The sequence below is a fragment of the Eretmochelys imbricata genome, chromosome 3 (assembly GCF_965152235.1).
Source record: "Eretmochelys imbricata isolate rEreImb1 chromosome 3, rEreImb1.hap1, whole genome shotgun sequence".
In the NCBI taxonomy this organism is placed as follows: domain Eukaryota; kingdom Metazoa; phylum Chordata; order Testudines; family Cheloniidae; genus Eretmochelys; species Eretmochelys imbricata.
The window spans coordinates 99,644,887-99,668,344 of NC_135574.1; positions in this window are offsets into that span (position 1 = coordinate 99,644,887).

Consider the following 23,458-nt stretch of genomic DNA (forward strand, 5'->3'; position numbering starts at 1 on the left):
AGGATCACTCTCTAAACAGCCCATGAAGAAAAACACATTTGTTTTTTAAGATAGTAATTTATGTATGAGACTTTTGGAGAAAATAAAAAAGAACATTCCCAAAAATATAGCATGGATATTTAGTTTTTATAAGAACATATTTTGAAGAATGTTAAGTACTTTCAGTTGCCACCGTTGAGCCTTATTGGTTCCCTGTTTTACACCTTTTGCAAGGTGTTAGTTTATAACATGCTGTTCTAAAGTGATGAAGAATCTCCCCTCCACTAGAAACTGCTGCCAATGACTTAGGACTTCTTCTACATGTCCTCTTAGCTGTCAACTCCTCTGCCTTCTACCACCACACTCAGATTAGTGTACATTGAAGGCTGAAGACATGAGACACTCTGCTTTTCTTATACTTAATATTATAACTAAGAATTTGCTAATGATGCCAAGCAGAGAGCCTCTGAATCTTCATTACTTTCTCTGAATATTCTCATTCCATCCCTTGTTACATTTCCCCACACCTACAATGAGTTTTGATGGGGGAGGGGTTGGGGAGAAAATGCATTGACCTAGAGTCATTCATTTCCCATAGAAATATTCATCACTTACACACCATAATTTCAGCAGTAACTCAAGCAGTATGCTTACGGCCTTTGAAATACATAAACCTCTTTCAACAGCTTCTTGGAGAATCCATTTATTTTATAATAAGGGAACTTGTTATGCATGGAGAACCAAATGCTGCTGGTACAAGTGATTTTGAAGTACTCTGCAAATGTTTTAGGTAATATGTATGATAATTCTTCACAATAAAGCCACTATTCATGTTTGCAGCAAGACACTAATAATTTATATTCCCTGTTCCTGCTCTGCCCTGGTTTTTGCACGATAGTTGCTACTGCTATTACAAAAAGCCAAATAGATTTCTATATTATTGTTTACTAGGTAATACACTTTTTAAAAGCCTGACATGGGGGAGGAAGGAGTTTAAATATAAAGTAAAGATCAAATCCAAGGCTTCGTTCAGAGCTACGGGTCTGGGAATTTTGGGGCTATTTTCCTAGTGAAGTATATTTGTTTTAAATGTCAGAAATGTAGTTTCTCTATGAAAGGCTGAAGGATCACTGTCCAATTCCTGGAGAATAACTGTCCACATCACCAAAACCATCATCACAATTGGCACTAATTGGCAGCCCTTCTGGAAATCTCAGCAGAGAGACAAACACCCACTCACCCTTTGAGGTTGGCTTCTCCAAGGCATGGTTGAGACACATTGTCATAGCATTAGGGGAAGTTTGCATTGTGGTGCTGTAGATAATTAGAGGATTTGAGTCTCCAGACCTTTTATTCTGGAACCCTTCACAACATTAAGTTCATTCATATTAGTATTAACTATTCTTATTTTAATAAAGGAAGAATAAAGTTGTTTCCTTGAAATACCTGCAGTACACAGTTCAGCTTGTAGAACAACACAGGAGAGCACAAAGTAGATAATCCATACCACCTCTCAGTTCTGATTAATCCTTTTGTATAACTACAGACTAACGAACCTGAACAAATCTTAGTGCCTTGCTGATGTTTCTCCCTTAGACAATGTGAACTGCACCTTACTTACCTGCCTTTGAATGCTCTATTCAATAGATTCTTTTCAGTTACTTCCTGGAAGAGACTTTCCGGGAGAAATTAAGGCTGGCCCTGCAAGAGTACACTAGCTAGAGCGTGTAACGAGTACATAGAACTCTCCCTCAGCACACCACACCACTCTAGGACGCAGGCACAGTCGGGCTGGCTGCATGGTGCAGGAGGTGGCCTGTATTGGTAGTTCCAAAAGGGGAACATCCAGAGAGGGAAAGAGAGGGACCGCGTCCACCAATCCTGCACCAGCAGACCTGTACTGCAGGTGTGGGGAGGTGGCGGTGAGTACTGATTACATTTTTAACAAGATCTAGAATGTGAATCAGTGCTGCCTCCAAGACACAGCTTTGTTGTTCCCATAACTCAGGCTATTATGAGGAATAACTGAACACAAGCTTTTCAAAGCGTATATGCAGCTGTTCTGTTGTGTGTATGTGTTGACTATCAGAATAGCTAATAGCACGTAGCCCTTGGGAGCCAAGGGAGCACCAGAGGCATTCATAAGGCTTCTCAGAGTTCCATGGCACCACACACACTGTTACTCCTCCTTACGGCGTGCAGTATCCTCACCAGCTTTTACGGCCAGAGCATTGGTGGGGCACAGCCTGGTTGTACCTAATAATATGCCCTCATTCCCCCTCCATTCTCCACTATGCTGTCCATTTACATACACACACACAAAGAAATATGCACACTACTATATACCTATTATTATTTGTACAGGCAAATAACAGACTAGCCCTACCTCGATGAGCTTAGAGTTGAAGTCTCTGATCCTACAAATACATACATACAAGAGTAACTTTACCCAACAAGGTAGTATAGCAAACAGGCCTTGGGGTGGCAGGATGAGGGTAACAGTGGGAAGAACAGATAGTAATGCAGGATGGAAATGTGTAGAGTTTTGAGGGATCAGGGGCATTGGTTGGGATTTTTTTTTAAAGGTATAAATAAGCAAGACATTATAGATGGCAATTGTCCTTACTGGCTACCTAACTAATCATTATATAATGTTCTGTTAACTTATAACCCATAAAATTGAATACATAAAATAGGTTGCTTTTTCTAAAAAAGAAAAAAAAAAGGACTAAATTTGGAATATTATTTGATCATTTTCCCTCCTGCATCATAAACCTTCATACCTCCCACATGTGTTAGCTAATTACTTAGTGAGGACAGGAGAAATAACTAACATCAGGTACATTAGATCCAATTAGAATTCATATATTTAGCTCTGTGTGTGCCTTGCTGATTCATTTATGCTACACACCAGGTGACACTTGTTTTACTTACAGTGGGCTGGGAGGGCTATCCAAGAAAGCAGAAGGGAGAGAGAGTGAGAGGCATCATTAAGAAGCATTTTTGTTCTCATCAATTCCCTTTCATGCTTGTTTGCTTTGATCCCATGGCAGCAGTGCTGAACACCAATACAGTAAGGAGATTATCCTAGTACTTGCACCAAATTTAGGCAGTCATATTCACATTAATAATCTGAGTGGTGCACACCAGACCAAAATCTCTGGATGCGGTTTTTGCAGGGAGGTAATCTGCCTGTCCATAGGTTATTTCTAATTACTCTTAATTACAGTCCAGAGGAACCATAGCAGGGGAAAGTATTTTAATTCTACCTTGTCTCTATGTTAGCCCTTCTAATGAAGCGCAACAAAGGATGATATAAGCTCTCTCTGTACCATCCAAACAGGAGAAGCCAGCCCTAGAGCTTCCTTAGTTCGTCTCTTGTGGATTCCCATGCATTGAAGAGCCCTCAGGCTGCAGAGAGTTGCTTTAGTGGCTCCTATATCTACCTTTTGAGGTGTAGGGGACTTGTCCAATGGAAGGGGATGTGACTGGGTTGTCTCTACACTCTGGTGATTCCTGGCTATTGGAACATCCTCTGGGGGTCCACAGGTAGCTTGCATAAAATAGAGCAGCTCTGATGATCCTCTAAATTATGCCAGAAATCCAGACCACAGATTGTCCTCAGGATCTGGGGGGCTGCAAATGTGTGACTTAAAGCCACCCATGTCTCCTTCCTGTCTGCACCCCTCCAGTTTTGTGACAAACACAGCATGATTAGACTGAAAGGTCTGTCCCACTGAATTTGCAAAAGATAGGCTGTTCCCTCCACTGTAAATCATGAGGAGATACACGGGGTGAAACTGGCTTTAAGTGAAAGCAGAATCAAGTCCAAAGGGATCGCATTCTAACTAGAGCTTGTAAGGATGTAACTCGGGATAAAACTTGGCCCACCTACTGTCAACAATTTTAAATCAAAAGTAATTGACCCTAACTGTCCACAGCATCACTGAAAATGGCACCCTCAGATAACCAAGGATACAAAGGCCATGAAGCCTGAATTGCTGTCTCTTCTTTAGAAACTATCCATCCAGAACAGTGCTGAATGGCAAACACGTTCTAATCAGATTAAGGGGCCATTTCTGCAAAGTGTACTCATAATCCCAATAGTTTATTACTTTGTAAAAGGACTAAGCCTCAATATTTGCAGCTTTGTTCTTAATTCAGAGACCCAATTTAAAGAAAGAAAAGGAAGTTTCTTCTATGCAAACAGGGTGTTTTATTTTAATAGCAAATACAGTTCAAATGCAATGACAGCATGCTAATTAAGGGCCTGACCCTAAGCTCTTTTTTTTTGACTGAGTAATGATGGCTGAATTGAGTTCAGACAATTTTTAGCAGGCTAGCTTGTTCAGAGCAGATAGGTCTCCTTGAGCTGGAATTTATACTTACCAGATCTAGTGTAAACATACCATAGATTGTGATCAAATCACCCCTTAACATTTTCTTTAATAAGATAAATAGACTGAACTCCTTGTTATCCAATCCCTTAATCATTCCTGGGGCTCTTCTCTGAACCCTCTTCATTTTTTTCAAAATTCTTTTTGAAATGTGGACACCAAAACTGGATACAGTATTCGAGTGGTGGTTGCCAATGTCAAATACAGAGGTAATAATAACCTCCCTATTCTTACTCTATATTCCCCTATTTATACCCAAGAGTTGCATTACCCCTTTAAGCAACAGCATTGCACTGAGAGTTCGTGTTCAGCTAATTATCCACTATGACCCCCAACTCTATCCTGTGAAGCAGTGACTCTGAGAAAGAGTCTCCCATCTAGTAAATAATCAACCTTTCTTGGTTCCTAGACATATAACCTCACATTTGGGTTTATTGAAACACATATGGTTTGATTGAGCCCAATTTAACAAGCAATCTGTATTGGTCTGTATCAGTGACTCATCCTCTTCATTATTTACCGTTCCCCAATCTTTGTCATCTCCAAACTTACTCAGTAATGATTTTATGTTTATTGGTATTAATTATATTATCCTCCTTTAGTTCTTTACTGAGTCCCAGACCAGCCATTCTATTATTTTGTCAGGGTCAATATCAGGCTGACAGCCCCTGGGTTATCCTGTTTACTCTTTTAAATATTGGCACAACATAAGCTTTCTTCTAGTCCTCTGGAACTACCCCAGTGTTCCAAGATTTATTAAAAACCAATATTAATTGTCCAGAGAGCTCCTTTGCCATCTCTTTTAAAACTCTTCGATGCAAGTTACTCAGACCTTCTGATTTAAAAATTTCTAACTTGAGTAGCTGCTTGCTATGTAACACCATCCTCAGTAACTGTTGGGAGAGAAAGTATTTCATCATCATGATACAATATGAATACACCCCACATTCAGACAAATATTTAAATAATAATAATAATAATAAAATGTTGCAAACTGTTATGTATAAAGGAGGCTTTTTTTAGTCTGTGAATAAATATAGTCATTACATTGGCAAACTTCATTATTCACAAAACAGTTGCTATCCACACAAAACTGACAAAGTAATAACCTGTAGCCTTTAATATAATTAAGATAGCATTACTAGGAAGTAAATTGGATGTTTTGATTTCAGTAAAAAATATTTTATAATGTAGAAATATAGCAGTTATTAGTAAACTGTTATTAGTAAAATAAAAAATTAGTAAAAAAGTCAACAATTCTGTTTAATCTTTAAACAAAAGTTCATAGCTAAACAGGAAAAATTTACTGGCAGTTACCAATCTGTGCTATCTAGACAGTATAAGGAAATATTAGGAGTATTTACTATAAAGGCCTCTTCTTGCTTCACTTTTCGGGAGGCTGCAAAATCCTGCCCTCTTTCCCTTTGGGTTATTGGTGGGAAGAGTATTGTTTGGAATAATATCTTTAGGAGACATCTTGTATAGTGAAATGCTTAATAAAGTCACAGCACTTCATAAGGATCCTAATTCCTGTCTATTTCCTCCTGGCCCTCTGGCTACTGCAATACAGATACAAACTAATAAACAAATGGCCATACTACGAGAAAAAACTAAACTAATTTAGCTGAACCGTGTTTGTGAAGCAGCTTTCAAAGTAGGTCCGTGTGCCTCAGAGTTCCCAGAACTGTAACAAACTGGTTTAGATCAGAACCACAGGTCACTTTCTGTAAGAGGCCCTCAGTTTTGGAGTTTGTTTCCCCACATCCCCCTTCATCTGCCAAAGCCCAGATGTGTTAAATTTCTTGGGAACAGGACAAAATTCATCTTCTTTCCTGAACTTTTGAGGATGGGAAAGGAGGAAGAGGTGTTCTTGTGTCTCAAAGGAGGGAATGATATTTTCTTTACTGGTGGGTATTGATCTATTCACTGAAGTGGGTTAGGTAGTCCATTCTATCAGATCAGTTTATCTTTTATAATGTGAACATCACACATGCCTAGCCTGTCATAGCAGAGTTTCAAAATGACACGCCCTGCTAGGTGATTTTAAATCGTATTAAGGCATTTGGCAATATGAACAGGATTGTAGCAGTCACTGCATGCTTCTAGCATTTCTCTACTTATGTCAAATAAGAAATACAAATCCAAAACAACAATTAAAGAGTAAAAAAATAAAAGACACACAAAACAGGTGGACAAGAGCTATTTGGACTAACAGGCTAGTGGTGGTGCAGATCTTAGCAGGGCCAGCTGTAGGTTTTTTGCCGCCCCAAGCAAAAAATGTTTGGCTTTTACATGTTTGCACTTTGCATTGTTTGGGATTTTTTTTTGTTTTTTTTACTGCTTAAAATTTTTAAAAAATGAAAACAGAGAATTTGTAGTTAGTGAAATAAAACAATTTCCTACAAGTGTGCTCATTTACTCACCGGGCCGGCCATGGAGTGAGCTGAGCAGTGTCTGCCTGGGCACAGCTAGGGCTGCCCCGGCTCTGGAGGCCTTGGCATAGGCAGGACGTCAGTGCCGCGCCCAGGGCTCACGTGGTCCGCACGGGTCGGACCAAGTCACGCTGCTGGCGGGGTGCCCAGCCTGGCTGTCGCTGCCGAGTAACCAGAGGGGCCTGGAGCTGCATGGGAGGCATCGAACAGCTCTGCCTCCTGCCTCTCCTTCCCCATCAGCACGCCCGGGGGCTTGGTGCTGCCTCTGGAGCTGGGTGTCGCAGCCCCGTGCCAGCAGGGGCAAGCAGCGGGGGTTGGGGGGAGCTGCACGGTCCCCTCAGCCAGGGCACAATCACCTCTACTCCCCCGGTGCCAATCCCAGACTGAAATGGCTGTAGCAGCCCTGCCTCCCACTCCTCCTCCTGTGCTGCATAGAAAGACGTGGGGCTGTGGGCAGGGCTGTTACAGCCATTTCAGACTGGGATTGGCACCGGGGGAGTGGAGGTGATTGTGTCCTGGCTGGAGGGACCAGGCAACCCCACCCCCCCCGCATGCCCGCTGCTTGCTCCTGCCGGCATGGGGCAGCAATACCCAGCTCCGGAGGGCAGCGCCAAGCCCCCGGGCGTGCTCGCGGGGAAGGAGACAGGACGGGCTCTAGGCACCAGCAAAGCAAGCACATGCTTGGGATGGCTGGAACGCCGCTCCTGGAAATGTGCCGCCCTAATCACGTGCTTACTTTGCTGGTGCCTAGAACCGGTCCTGGATATTGGATGTGGTTATGCCAGGCATGTGAGCAAGAAGGGTTGCATATTGCGGTGAAGGGCAGTTTTTATTCTGCAGTCTCGCTAGCAAGAGAGCAGAGCATAAGAGACTGAATACGGATAATGGAACATACTGATCTAAATAACCATCAAAGTGAAAGAGCAAGGAATCAGTCACATAAAGGTGTTGGAGGATCTGTAGCCATTCACCCTCCCATTCTTACAATTCTGGCTGGGTATTTTCCCTCCTGAGATCTCTTGCCCTTAGCATTTCTTTTTTAGTTTCTTGCAAAAGCAATTCCTGTTCTCATTAGCCTCATTTTTACCTCACATGGGCTCTTATTAGAGCCACCTGTTGTCGGTAGCTACCGGTGTGGTGCTCTGCTCTTGTTCGATGATGATAACAGTCGGCTGCGTGCGGGTTCCCTCTGTGTGCGGCCCCAACTCTGTGCAGAAAGCTGACATAGAAGACCCCGAGAGAACCAGCAAAGACCACAGACTCTAGTAAGATACGAAGGCACCCGGCCAGGTTTATTGTCAAACAAAGCACAGTAATAGTTTCCTATAGACTCTACAGGACATACTACAAATATGTGCTCCCTGGCAATGGACACAGCTCGGTCAGTGGCAGGACACCCCACTGCCCCCCTAGGCTGGACAAAGATATGCGCTCCGGGACCTATTTTTATACAGTTGCAGGACAGATTACTCATCCCTACTGAGGTATTGAGGTACAGCCCCTTGACTCATTAGGGTGCTGTCTCCCCCTTTGATCATGTTGGTTCAAACAAACAGATCTGTCCATCATGCTGTCCTTTTGACCCTGTCTTTGGGATGCACCTGGCTGTTTCTTGTATCTCTGTGAAGTGTCCTCATATCGGGATGTCCAGGTGCTATCTTGGCACACATTCCTCTTATTACTACTTATATCATTAGTGCGTGCTTCCTAGGATCCCTTTTCTTGCCAAGTTCTGCAATTAGGGCCTGCCTCTGGCTCACAGCCCAGCTTTACTTAGCAATGCCTGGAAGTACTTTGGTTCAGGCTTTAGGCCTCAGACCAGGCCTCTGATACAAGTGTTTATGTTTCAGGGCCTCTTATTACACCACCCATTCCATTCAGACTTTATGGGTGGTGTAGTAAGAATGAAGACAAGATCCAAAAAAATGATCCCCGCATCAACCCACTTGACACTTCCTCCAAAAAGTGATACAAACACTGGACCAGACTGTACCAGTGACCTTCCATGTGTGAATCTCTTGCTCCCATGTGGGAAAGGAGTCCAGCCACCTCTGTGCCAGAGTTTCTTCTTCTCCCCTTTGTGGACGGCTGTCAACAGCTCTAGGTTTCTGTGCATTGAGAGTGGTTGGGCTGGGCTGGATGTGAGATATACATTAAACCCCAGTCACTCAGCAATGATAATACAACAAGAGGGTATAACTTCCCAGCAGGGACCTTTCCATACTGGGGAACTCTCTTAAAAAGGGGGTGCTAAAGGTAGGCATTGGATGAGGAGTCTCTGGCAATGTGGGTCCAATGGAGATGTGCTGTGAGGGAGAGGGAAAAGGGTCACTGGGGCCCCAGACTTGGTGCAGAGGCACAGGGCCTCCATTCAGATGGCCCTGTGGCCCCAGTGAATCCTTGAGAAGAACACAGATCTGAGGGGATCGGTGAGGTTTTTAGAATGGAACACTGACCCTGCCCATTTATACCCCCCTGAGGATCCTATGCTATGATGCAAAACAGAGAAAACTCCCCGTTGAGGACAGCCTATTTCTGGATAGTGGTATTATCTGGGCCATCGTCATTTATCATTCTTTCTATATAGTCCTTCAGCAATTGTGCATCCATATGGTGTTATTGCAGGCTAGATTCTCATCCCAGTTATACTGATGTATATCTGCTGTAACTGAGATCAGAATCTGGCCCAATGCCTGAGGAATTAATGTATAATAATCAAGAGAAATGGGGAACTTATTTAAAAGAAGAATGCATTTGAAGCTCAGAGTGCTTCATCACCCTCCATTTCACTAGGAGGGTGGTGAAGCACTGGAATGGGTTACTTAGGGAGGTGGTGGAATCTCCATTCTTAGAGGTTTTTAAGGCCCACCTTGACAAAGCCCTGGCTGGGATGATTTAGTTGGGGGTGGTCCTGCTTTGAGCAGGGGGTTGGACTAGATGACCTCCTGAGGTCTCTTCCAACTCTAATCTTCAATGATTCTATGAATGTATTATTTGTACAACACTGTAGCCTGGCAAGTGATTTTCAGCAGTCCAGAGGGAAGGAGACATGTGAAGGCAGAGACTATGCTGGTGATAACTTTCACACCATAAGATAAAAAGTAGCATTGGTAGAAGCTCCAAGCCATGGGCTGGACCAATAAGTGTATGATCTGACCTTCTGACCCTCAATACAATTACAAAGGAACGGCTTGCCGTCACACAACTTGCTGCAGGCTTGGATTACACAGAGCTCATCTGGACAAACTGACAACTACCAGGAGGGGAAAGTATAAAAACTCTAATTGTTTTCATTAGAGCTGTGAATGTCATTCTTGATTTCTACTTGATGAAGGGCACCAGAGGGCCAAGTGCCATGACCTGTAAATTAACCTAGATCCTGGAGAATGAGATATTTTCTCTATCATGAAAAACCATTCCAGCTACAAAAAATAAAATGCAAGTAATGCCTGTTTCTCCTCCCCCTTCGCTGCATACTCAGTTCCTTCACCCATGTCAGATCATTTCAAAAATGAGATCTGTATCTGGGTTTGATTAACAAACGAAAAGAAGTGATCCAAACTGTACTGGAATCTGCCTCAGATGTTTCTCTTGAATTTTTAGTAACATAACATCCTAGACACAGTTCCAGAACTGGGAGGCGTTCAGCAACTCTTTTTTTACAGTTGAAAAATCACAAATGAACGTTCATAAGTATTTAAAAAAAATAAATGGTTTAATGAAAAGGTGCCGCACTGGCAGCCCAGAAAACAGACATTGTATATGGATCCATAGAACAGGTACAGCACTGGCAGCAGCAAAATAGGCATATCCAGACTGCAACCAGTGTGCCCAGTTCTGCTCTAGAGCATCCACCTGTGGGGTGAGAGGTCAATCTAGTCACTATTCCCATTCAGTCCTTGGCAACTCTTCTGAGACTGAAAATATGGCCACCAATTAGAATGATAGAATATCAGGGCTGGAAGGGACCTCAGGAGGTCATCTAGTCCAACCCCCTGCTCAAAGCAGGACCAATCCCCAATTTTTGCCCCAGATCCCTAAATGGCCCACTTAAGGATTGAACAAACAACCTTGGGTTTAGCAGGCCAATGCTCAACCCACTGAGGTATCCCTCCCGCACAAAATCCTGGCAAGATGTTTCCACCTGGACTGGTCGTGTCTGCTGTAAACAACTATTCTGACAACCTCCCCACTTCACATAAGGCAATTAACGGTGATCATATGGTAACAAGTTCCAAGTCATTACCAGCCTGAGCTGAACTTAAATTAGTACTCCAGAGGTTAGCTCCATTGCTTTCAAAGGAGCTAGGCCAATTTACACCAGCTAAGGGTCTGATTCCATTTCCAAAGCTTTGCGTCCCGTTGCTAAATCCCTTGAGCCACCCATTGTCCTTTTGTTCTTTTATGTTTGTTTTGTTTTATTTGGGACCAATGTTCAGTTATCCAGCTAGCTGACTGGCCAACAGAAATTCCTGTGCTATAATTTACCATATCAAGCATAAACTAATGCCACCAACACATCTTTCATGTACTTTGGTTGATCTTTTGCCATACTACTGTGCAGCCAAGACTCATCTTTCTGCAAAGAAAATCCATGGAGGGGAGGGGAATTGGTTGTTTGCAAGTGCAGGAAGTTAAAATGAGCCATCTGTTGTTTTCAATAGCTACATAAAAATAGTGCTTCTAAGCCTTATGACTGTAGTGCAAGGAAAGTGCTTTCATGTTACTGATTTTTACTGAGTCATCTCAATGCTTGGTAATAAAGTCATAGCTTTGAGGTTTTGTTTTGTTTGCTTTATATTATGACTCAGATTGTGCCCAAGCTTTACATGTGTGCACAAAGGAATAGCTCACAGAGTTTCTCCCTCTTGTGCAATTCCTCAGCAGTAGCTAGACACAACAGGAAGTCCTACACTCAAGGTGTATGAGGAGGAATTTCAGTTAGCAGTGAATCTCTGCAAATGAGGTAAGAGGAGAAGGAAGACGAAAGGCGACAGTTCTTCCTATTCCCCACATCTATGACGACATATGGAATCGTATCTTCTTAAACAGGAGGCATTTAAGAAAGAAAACAGCTAATAACTATAGAAAAACAAACAGCTTTAGTTTCAGCTTTGTCTCCTTCATTTACCAGGGACCACACCCTGCCTGAAAACACTGTAGAGCACAGAGTCGTCTAATGTATGAAAAATATATTGCAGGTAAACATACCATTATACTGTGCTGCAGAGCTGTCCATTGTAGAGAGGAGCAAACATCGCATTTTCTTTAGGGTGAAACACAAGCAGCTTGCGGTTGTTCATATTCAGGGTTTAGATTCAGGAAAGTCTCTGCAATGGACAAATATTTTCTCATCCCTTTGTATTTTCATTGAGAACACCATTTATGCACGCTCAAGTTAAATGTGATGCATGCTATAAGTACAGTACAGACACTTTTCTTGCACATTGTAACTACACTGTAATTACCATGTAATTTGTTGGGGTAAATACATACATCATAAAATATAACTAAATCACAACTACAGGTATCTGGACCCTAGAAATGGTCACGTTTGAGTTCCAAGCCCATGATGTTAGAGTTCCGAGTTTGCCCATCCGTACAATGCACCATAGAAGATGTGCATTCTTTTCTCACTTAAATCACCGATCAAAGTCCATGGGTATTTTGAGTGAGTCAGGACTGAAAAATTGGGCCATAGATATGCATATGTGGGTGATGGTTGTTCCAAATTATTTTTAAACTCTATGGTCCCTCATCAGGCATCATCAACACACTTTCCTGTCCTCTCACCCTATCTAAGGGAGAGGAATTCCCCCCACTGCTGTGATGCCCTCCTGTGGGAAGGTGGTCAGATGGACTGCTGCCCTTTCTTGTGTTAGGGTATCCTCTTCAGGGAATACCAAGTGTTTTCAGGAGACACCCTACTTTGCCTACTTTACCTGTCACATTATGTATTTTCTTCTAGGGCAACAAGATGTCTGCTCCTCCATTGTAATACAACAGAATCCAGGAGACCCCTGAACTGGATCATACTGATATGCCTCTTCAAAATTTAACACACACACACACACACACACACTTACACTTTTGAGTTTGCTATGGATTGTAAAATCCTGGAATACACAAAAATCTGTTCTTCATAAAACCCCTGAGGCAGGAATGGGGGAAAACCTGCACCTCAGACAGGTTCAGGTATGCTTAGAGGCAGGAGCTTTGCATCAGTGCGGTTCTTATTTTTACTGTGTAACATTTCACTAGGGAGGGGAGAATCAATTATTTCCAAAGTAAAAACTGTGTTTTGGAGTAGAAATGGTCAAACACAACACACATTACTAAAACAAAGGCATGTCTGTGCTTTGTTCTATCTGTAAAACAGAAAATATCAACTTAAGATGAGTCACTGCCAATGACCACTGACATAACTCGGTACATCTATTTGAATATAACCATAAATGTTGGCCAAACTTTTCAAGCCTGGTGTCTACAGTTAGGCTTCTAATTCATATTCAGGGTCCTCAATAGATGAATTATTTAGGAATCCGTATATGAAGAATTTAAGACTCTAACTGTAGACTTGAAAAGGTGAGCCAATATTTATAACTGTGGGCTGGGATAATAAAACATGTACTAGGATGACCTTTTTAGGTGAAGTGCAAATTATTCTTTCAACATCAGAAGTGTGTTTAGAAGGGGGAAAAAACGATTGGATTAATAAAACATTCAGTTATGCAGAACATGAAAGACAAGGAGTGGATTTTTAACTGGATATCATGCAGTGTAGTTTCCTTTACAAAGATGCAAAATACTCTGTATGTACTGGAGAAGTCATATGCTGGCATGCTGCCACTGGAATTTTTTATTATTTCATTGTGGTAGAATGAAAATAAAGGCATATTGCCACTGTGATTGTGACCAGAGTCATTACAGTTCTTTAAACCACAAAGCACCAATTGAAAGAAAATATTGCCATTTATATTAGCAGTGAAATTAAGTTTTTTTAAAACTGTAATACAAAAGAGCAGTGCTTTCTACGCTACAGCAGCCTCTAACCAACAGATTTGAGCATTTTAAATCACGAGATAATAGTGTATGTTTGAATAAATAGAGTCTGATTAAAGCCACAAAATCAAGGAAATCCAAAGTAATGAATGAAAAGTAATCAGCAACTCTTCATGCTTTGCTATCAGAGTACCATATACTCTAATAATCAAGTTCACTGAATCACACACAGTGTAGGTATATTTCACCACTGAGTGCTGGGCCTGAGCTGCACAATTACCCTGAAGATGCTCAGTCCCTTTTGGCATTAAGAGTTTTCTAAATATTGACATGTACTCTTAAGATGGGTTTGCTTCTGTATATATGCACCACTACCCTCAGCTGTGGCTTATCTGCTCATTAGTCTATGTATATAATTTCATCCAGCTGACTTGACCCCCCCAGACAGCTGCACTATGATATTAAGTGGTGTGGAAAGGAAAAACAAACAATGTTTGCTCATCAGCTACCCAGATAAGCCTTTGAATAGTTTAATCAACAACAACAACAATTTTCTATTACTTCCTAGTGGTGGATGTCGTTTCTTTAATGCCTTCACTTAGTGGTTCAACTGATTCATGATTATGAAACGGATTCAAACCTTATAACCAGAATAATTATTCAGTTTCAGAATTGTTTCTCTTATGATTCCAAGTGTATGTTGACTGTAATTACAGTTATTTAGGTTAGTATATAAAGAAGGGGCTGCACCCATAAATAATTGTACTTGCTGAACTCCTTTAACTCTCAAACTACACATTCATTGTGGGATTCATATATTGAGCAATGCAGAAATTTATGTGGGAATTTAATGTTGCATTTCTGAATTTTCATGTTTTGCATCTCTGGAGCATCTTTTCCTCAAGCTGTCATCTTCTCAGAGAGTCATTCAGGTCTTATGGAATTGCATGTATAACATTTCATTCACTATCACAGAAAGTGCTGTAATGTTTCTGCACTTACAACAACCACATGATGTCACAGGATGGGCTCTTCTAGGACCACATGCTAACTTACCCTATTGTCCTCTCAGGAACAAAATCTGCCTCAAAGTCAAGCTCTTCTCTTATAATGTATAAGCACAGCCCCAGAAGAAAAACAGACCTCTTTCTCTGATCTTCTGGTCCACAATCTCCTTTTCCTGTGATGAGGTGTGCTTGCTGCATACTCTAGCCCCAGGCTCTCTTACCTGATATTTAAAGCATCTGAGCCTGGTTAGCTGATGAGATCCAAGATCTCAACTTCTCAGACCATTAGCTCTTTCCTGCTTGTTCCCCAAATCCTGTGAACAAAAATGGAGTTTGGGATGGGTTCCCCCAGGGAAAGCTGTTTAAATCTAAATATCTTGAAATACTTTAAATTATGCAGTATGAGTACCCTCCTCCGCCCACTTTTTTTTTTTTTTTTTAAACAGGAAAAATCTTCTGAAAAAGTGGTGGGTTTTTATGTTATTTTAGAGGAGGGACCATATGAGGCAGCTGTTCAGGAAGCAAATTCCACACCCTTGGAGCCACCATATCAAAATGTCAATCACCCACTAAACTTAAAAAGAAAAGGAGTACTTGTGGCACCTTAGAGACTAACCAATTTATTTGAGCATGAGCTTTCGTGAGCTACAGCTCACTTCATCAGATACATACCGTGGAAACTGCAGCAGACTTTATATATACACAGAGAATATGAAACAATACCTCCTCCCACCCCACTGTCCTGCTGGTAATAGCTTATTTAAAGTAATCGTCAGGTTAGGCCATTTCCAGCACAAATCCAGGTTTTCTCACCCTCCACCCCCCCACACAAATTCACTCTCCTGCTGGTGATAGCCCATCCAAAGTGACAACTCTTTACACAATGTGCATGATAATGAAGTTAGGCCATTTCCTGCACAAATCCAGGTTCTCTCACTCCCTCACCCCCCTCCAAAAACCCACCCCCATACACACATAGCCTCACTCTCCTGCTGGTAATAGCTCGTCCAAACTGACCACTCTCCAAGTTTAAATCCAAGTTAAACCAGAACATCTGGGGGGGGGGGGGGGGGGGGAGGAAAAAACAAGAGGAAATAGGCTACCTTGCATAATGACTTAGCCACTCCCAGTCTCTATTTAAGCCTAAATTAATAGTATCCAATTTGCAAATGAATTCCAATTCAGCAGTTTCTCGCTGGAGTCTGGATTTGAAGTTTTTTTGTTTTAAGATAGCGACCTTCATGTCTGTGATTGCGTGACCAGAGAGATTGAAGTGTTCTCCGACTGGTTTATGAATGTTATAATTCTTGACATCTGATTTGTGTCCATTTATTCTTTTACGTAGAGACTGTCCAGTTTGACCAATGTACATGGCAGAGGGGCATTGCTGGCACATGATGGCATATATCACATTGGTGGATGTGCAGGTGAACGAGCCTCTGATAGTGTGGCTGATGTTATTAGGCCCTGTGATGGTGTCCCCTGAATAGATATGTGGGCACAATTGGCAACGGGCTTTGTTGCAAGGATAAGTTCCTGGGTTAGTGGTTCTGTTGTGTGGTATGTGGTTGTTGGTGAGTATTTGCTTCAGGTTGCGGGGCTGTCTGTAGGCAAGGACTGGCCTGTCTCCCAAGATTTGTGAGAGTGTTGGGTCATCCTTTAGGATAGGTTGTAGATCCTTAATAATGCGTTGGAGGGGTTTTAGTTGGGGGCTGAAGGTGACGGCTAGTGGCGTTCTGTTATTTTCTTTGTTAGGCCTGTCCTGTAGTAGGTAACTTCTGGGAACTCTTCTGGCTCTATCAATCTGTTTCTTTACTTCCGCAGGTGGGTATTGTAGTTGTAAGAAAGCTTGACAGAGATCTTGTAGGTGTTTGTCTCTGTCTGAGGGGTTGGAGCAAATGCGGTTGTATCGCAGAGCTTGGCTGTAGACGATGGATCGTGTGGTGTGGTCGCTCGTTCACCTGCACATCCACCAATGTGATTTATGCCATCATGTGCCAGCAATGCCCCTCTGCCATGTACATTGGTCAAACTGGACAGTCTCTACGTAAAAGAATAAATGGACACAAATCAGATGTCAAGAATTATAACATTCATAAACCAGTCGGAGAACACTTCAATCTCTCTGGTCACGCAATCACAGACATGAAGGTCGCTATCTTAAAACAAAAAAACTTCAAATCCAGACTCCAGCGAGAAACTGCTGAATTGGAATTCATTTGCAAATTGGATACTATTAATTTAGGCTTAAATAGAGACTGGGAGTGGCTAAGTCATTATGCAAGGTAGCCTATTTCCTCTTGTTTTTTCCTCCCCCCCCCCCCCAGATGTTCTGGTTTAACTTGGATTTAAACTTGGAGAGTGGTCAGTTTGGACGAGCTATTACCAGCAGGAGAGTGAGTCTATGTGTGTATGGGGGTGGGTTTTTGGAGGGGGGTGAGGGAGTGAGAGAACCTGGATTTGTGCAGGAAATGGCCTAACTTCATTATCATGCACATTGTGTAAAGAGTTGTCACTTTGGATGGGCTATCACCAGCAGGAGAGTGAATTTGTGTGGCGGGGTGGAGGGTGAGAAAACCTGGATTTGTGCTGGAAATGGCCTAACCTGACGATTACTTTAGATAAGCTATTAGCAGCAGGACAGTGGGGTGGGAGGAGGTATTGTTTCATATTCTCTGTGTATATATAAAGTCTGCTGCAGTTTCCACGGTATGTATCTGATGAAGTGAGCTGTAGCTCACGAAAGCTCATGCTCAAATAAATTGGTTAGTCTCTAAGGTGCCACAAGTACTCCTTTTCTTTTTGCGAATACAGACTAACACGGCTGTTACTCTGAAACCACTAAACTTAGATGCTCTGATAAAACCTTGAAAACTGGGTGGTGTCAGACCTATTGGTACCTGCCGGAGAAAGGTTGAAAGATGTGGCATTGAATAATATCAAATGTTTTCCCTGAATCTGCCCAGGTTAAAATAAAATGCTTTCTGAATATCAGGGGATTTCAGGAAACCACTAACCTTTTTGGATAGTATAATTATTTCACTTTAATTTCTCAAGAGAACAAATGTACAGTTTTATTTCATATAATCACTGCCTCAGATTCCCATAGAATATTTATTTAAGATGAATAATTCACAGTTACAAGTGAAGTTTTAACAATCTGAAGCATAGTCATTGCTCTTGCTTCAGTAGCCTCTGGACCTTCCCAGCGCTTCATAAGTGTGTACTTTTGGGCTGGTTACCCTTCTTTTTGTATATCATTCATATATTATAGAATATATATACCAGTACTGTAAGCTCTTATTTTTTGGCAACACTCTACTCTGTAGGTGACTATACGAGTTCCCACTTATGTTTCCATATTCCCTTTGGCCTAAAACATGACAGATTGACAATATTATAATAATGAAAAATGCTGAAGGATAAGATAATTAGAGAAGCTAGAGAGACCTGGCTGCTAGAATATGTGACAGATAATTAAACAAACAATGAACTACTTGTTTGATTTCTTGTTCATTAAGAAATGGTTCAACCAGAATTAGAATCCTAGCTGAGGCTGTACTTGTAACAAGGATTTTCACAGCTTCGTAGGAATAAAATGGATTTTAAAATCATGACATATGACATGAAAACAAAAGATTTGAAAAGCTAAAGCTAGTAGCTTGGAGGACATGTCTGATAAGTTTCTGTTTGAATAAAGGATAAATATATCCTCTCCTGTAGATTTTCGGATTGGTGCATTTAACCAAGTTTGAATCACGGATAAGAATTGAATGAACAAATTAAAATATAGAAATGAATTGTATATAGAGTAAATATGCTTGCACAAGTAGCTAGAGCTACAGCTTGGCAGCATTACTGGTCTTAAAGGGGGAATCATGCCATCAGTCTTTGAAGATGAAGAAAGGGGTGGAATAGGGAATTTGAACATTTAAAAGCACATGATAAGAAGGCCCAGTGCATCCATGCACGCACAACCGGTCAGCATGTGATTCACAGTACCCAGCAGAGATGAACTGAGTCTTCTTCTATCTTGTGATCTTGTTACACACAGAGAAGATTAAGCAGCGCTATTTAAAACATTTCAGGTTTTAAATAGAAAAGGAGGCAAAAATACCCCAACCAATGTGGGCTGTTCCCTTGGTCTTACAAAATGGGGAACAGATTTGGTACATTTTAACTCAAGTGAAGATTTTTAAAACAACAATGGAAACATTTTCTCACAAAATTCAGGTGGGGAACTTCAGAAAATTCAGAGGTTAGTTTAAGATAAATATCCATATGCTTGGGCATTCATTAGTACATTATTTATACTTTTAGTTCTACAAAATAGGACTGCCAAGGTAAAAAGAAAAGCCTTTTAACATGCTGTTCCTTTCCTTCCCTGCTGAATCTACGAAGGGCAAAGAGTTTAATTCAGCTTCTTTTTGAAGAATGGGTGAAAATTCAGGTCAGTTTTTATTTGATCTGAACTGGTTCTCCTTTCCTGCAATAAGAAAGAACTTGTGAGACTAAGTTTTCGTGAATGCTTCCTTGTCCTAAATCCCAGCCTCACTCACTCACTAACTAACTATGCCAAATCTTGAGCAATGGGGCAAAACTTGCATAAATGGGCTTTCCTCCTTAAGAAAAAAAAAGTAACATGTCCAAAAGAGAATCTCAGCCCCAGCTGCCCAGGTGTCAGTGCATCAGAACTGCAGATGTCACTTCTGGGTATGGGAAGCAGAAGCAGTTGCCCTAGCCCCAGAGTGGGGATTCAGCCCACTGCATCCACACTGTTAGTGGATCCACTGGACACATGTCCAACTTGCCCATCAGTGCCTCTTCCACATAATGGCTCAGAGAGCTGCCACAGAACTCAACTCTACAACAAGCATGGGATTGTTGTGCAGAGAGCCCTGTATTTTCACCTGTATGTACAATTATTCATGAAAGTCCACAAAAAATGGAGAAAACAGACTGATACACACAGTGTTGTTTAAGTTACAAGTACCGTGCTAAGAGGTCTTCAAGGTTCCTGGTAAAGTCATTGGTTGGCATGACAATGAACTAAAAGACTCTAGAAATGGGAGAAACATTTATGGTTGAAAAATCACCAAAATGCATTTGGATTGTGTAATTTTAATAAGATGGAGGTTTGTCACCCCTTCTTAGGCATTGCTTATCTGAGGGTCACTAAACAGGAACACCAGGGTGGGTGGACTAGAAGAAGATTTACTATCATGACTGCCACCCCCATCATATTGTGGGATTCCAAAACCCACCAAGACACTGTTGGGCCTTTGTCACCCTCATCCGAAAAGGCATCCTGATCAGACCCAGCCCAGAGAGAGGGACTCAGATGACACCACCACCTCCACTTGGTTCTTGTCTTAAAAGGAGACAGAATCAGACGTCAGCAACAACCGCTCTAGAGGATCTAAACTACTTTTCCCTCCTCTCCCCACCAACAGAAGAAAATTTAATATCTTATTATCTAAAAGACTGCCAAGCCAGGGTGCTCCCCTATAAGACAGTCTATGTAGCTAAAGTGAAAGAGAATAAGGAAAACTGTTAAAATGAAAGCTTTCCTTAAGGCTTTACATTTCAAATGCTTTACTTGTGTTTCTTTCCCCCCCTTCTATCTTTAATAAAAGGTTTAAAATATTTTAAATGGTGATTGTTACAGTGCAAGCTGCCACCAATAACTTGACATGAAGCCTCAGACCACACTTAACTGTTCAATGTTGTAACAGAGAAAAGGGGTTTTATAACCATCTTATCCCTTTGTTATCAACACAACAGGGTGCAGGTTCTTCCAGTGAGCAGTCCTTGTTGCCTGGCTCTCCTGTGTAAGGGAACCATATCTGAGTCCTTGTGTAACCCACATGCCTAATAGGGAGGTATCTCTAAGAGATCTAGAGAGGAGAGGAGAGGGGAGGAATGAGTTGTGCCTGGATCATGGTTGCTTGGCAAATGCACAATTAGGATTCCATGCCCAGAAGTTTCTGGAACTGGGTGTGGTAACTTTGGGCATGCTCAATAGGCTCAATGTCGCTGGACTAATAGAATGTATTGAGGGCAAATAGTCAGGGCAGCTGCTTTACAAAAGGACATTTGACCTGCCTGAGTTGGGAGAAGCTCAGACACAGGAGCAGAAAGCAGGCTGATGTCCCCCAACTTTGCAGTGGGTTGTCGATATCATTAACTTTACAGCAAGGACGCACTGGGAGTGTTTATAGAAAGGGGAAATTGGGAGGGAAAACTAATTAATATAATTTCATTTGTGTACTTTGAATATTATATAATTGTAGCCAAATTGTTTTAATCAAATTGCCTTAACCAGTCTGGTTCACCAACTAACTCTTTCCTTATATAAATGGGATGATGTGAAAAGTGTTATCTATATTTTGCTATTCTGTTTTGTATTTTTCTTGTAACAGGGTTTTTCCATGTATATACTTAATACTGATTGGTTAGTTACTTAGCTGACTAGCTAATTGAGAGATTCCACAGTCCAGCAGGTGGAGGAGAAAGTTTGCAGGGGTTCCTGCTAGAGATTTTTGCGAGCAAGAGGAAGAAAGACATTGCTAAGGCAAAAGCACTGCAAACATTATAGAGCTGATGAACAAAGACTCTGAGGGTATGTCTACACTGCAATGAAACATCTGTAACTGACCCATGTCAACTGACTTGGTCTTGAGGCGCTCAGGCTGCTGATCTATAAATTTGCACTGTAAACTTTTGGGCTCAGGCTGGGGTCCCAGAGCCCAAGCTCCAGCCTGAGCCTGAACATCTACACTACAATTTTGTAGACCCACAGCCAGAACCAGCTGATGTGGGCCAGCCGTGGGTGTTTTATTGCAGTGTAAGTCCCTCAGACTCAGGTGAATGCAACCTAAGCTTTTGGAACTCTGTGTTTCTGTGGGGACTAACCTGTTCTGATTTAATGTGTTTCTTTTGTTTATATGTATGTATAACTCTGAAGATAATGTATGTGGATTATGAAGTGGCCTTGTTACGTAGTAGAAATTAAGCTATTATGTTTATCATTACATTTTACAAAGTTGGTACTTAATTCTTGACTGTGGGGAGGCTGGCCCTGTGCAATCCTTGCTGAAAATCCTCAGTGACTAAATTCTGGGTCTTAGTGTACTTTTCTATAGGAATTGGATTGGAGCAATAGAAGACGGGTGGTAAAATAAATGCTAGCCCAACCAAAGGTTACACTTGCACTCCAATGCAGATTGACCATATGGTAGACTAACGAGTTGTTACATAGATTACAGCTGTTACACTTCATTATGGTCTGGGCAAAGCCAAGGGCAGACTGTGCTTCCTGCTGGGCTCTGTATTTAGCCACACTCCATGCTACATCTGGCACAAAAGATGCAAGGAGCTACAGCCACAAAGGGATTTAGGCATTTAACTGCCACTTAAAGTATCTAAAGTACAAATTTAGACCCTCAAAACCCCTGCTCAACTGTCATCTAACCCTGTAGGTACCTAAATTCCCTAGGCACCTAAGCTTCTGCAGGTGGGTGTATGCACAGCCAGCTCAGGCCTGGTGCCTACCTTATGCTAAAACCCTGCCAGGATTAACAAACAAGTCATTCTCCCATCTATCTTTTCTGTGATCCAGTAGGTGTGCTCTAAGGCTCAGAGGATGCCTACTGGATCAGGTCTGAAACAAAAGACAGCTGGATATGGTGGTGCACCTCCAATAGCCTAGTGGTTAGAGTAGACATCCAGCATTTTGGAGACCCAGGTATAAATCCTCACTCTTCCTGAGAGAAGCAGGGACTTGAACCCAGACATCTCCTCTTCCGGGTGAGTGCCCTAACCACAGGGCTAAATAGTCACTTTCTCTGGCTCAATGAATATGTTTCATACAAAGTGGAACAGCTTCAACAGGAGAGATTGAGAGAGAAAGACCCATCCCAGAATACCCCATAACTTGACATCAATCCTGGGCAAAGAAATGGAATGGCTGATATGAGATTAAATCAATAAATAATTAAAGAATGAAAATATAATTAATGACAATCACCACAACTCCATGGAAAATTGATTTTGTCAGATAAACTTGATACCATTTGTAACACATGGCCAGAAAAGGTTAAACATCCTGCAAAATAAATAACCATCAAAAGACATGTGGGGAGATAATGTTTGTGTTTTTGTGTATTTACATATGTATGAGTAGGGTCGATAATGTAATCAACAGTCCCTGTCTATGCTGTATTCTGATAATTCAGAGGTCAAAAGAACATCGGATCATTTAAATGAATTGTAAATGCTGTATTCTTCTCTCTTTGAAATGTATAGCAAATAATCTGTGAATGGTGGAGGAACAAGCAAATTGCCTTATGTTAATTCTATAGCTAAGTACCAGTGATGGACCTCCTTCAAAGTCATGCTAATTACCTCTTGGACTCCAACTTGTCAAAAAGGACATGAAATTGGATAAAAGATCTTTGGGTCCTGATTCTTTTATCTCAGATCTGCTTAGGCTTCATCAGGGGATGTTTGAGTCACAAGACTGAGGTCCCGGTTATGCTACTACACCCTGAATGTGATATTTGGACATTGGACTATACCCTGTGAACTATTTCTAAAGGAACTCTTTGCAACTACAAAGCTCACCATCTCTGCTATGAAT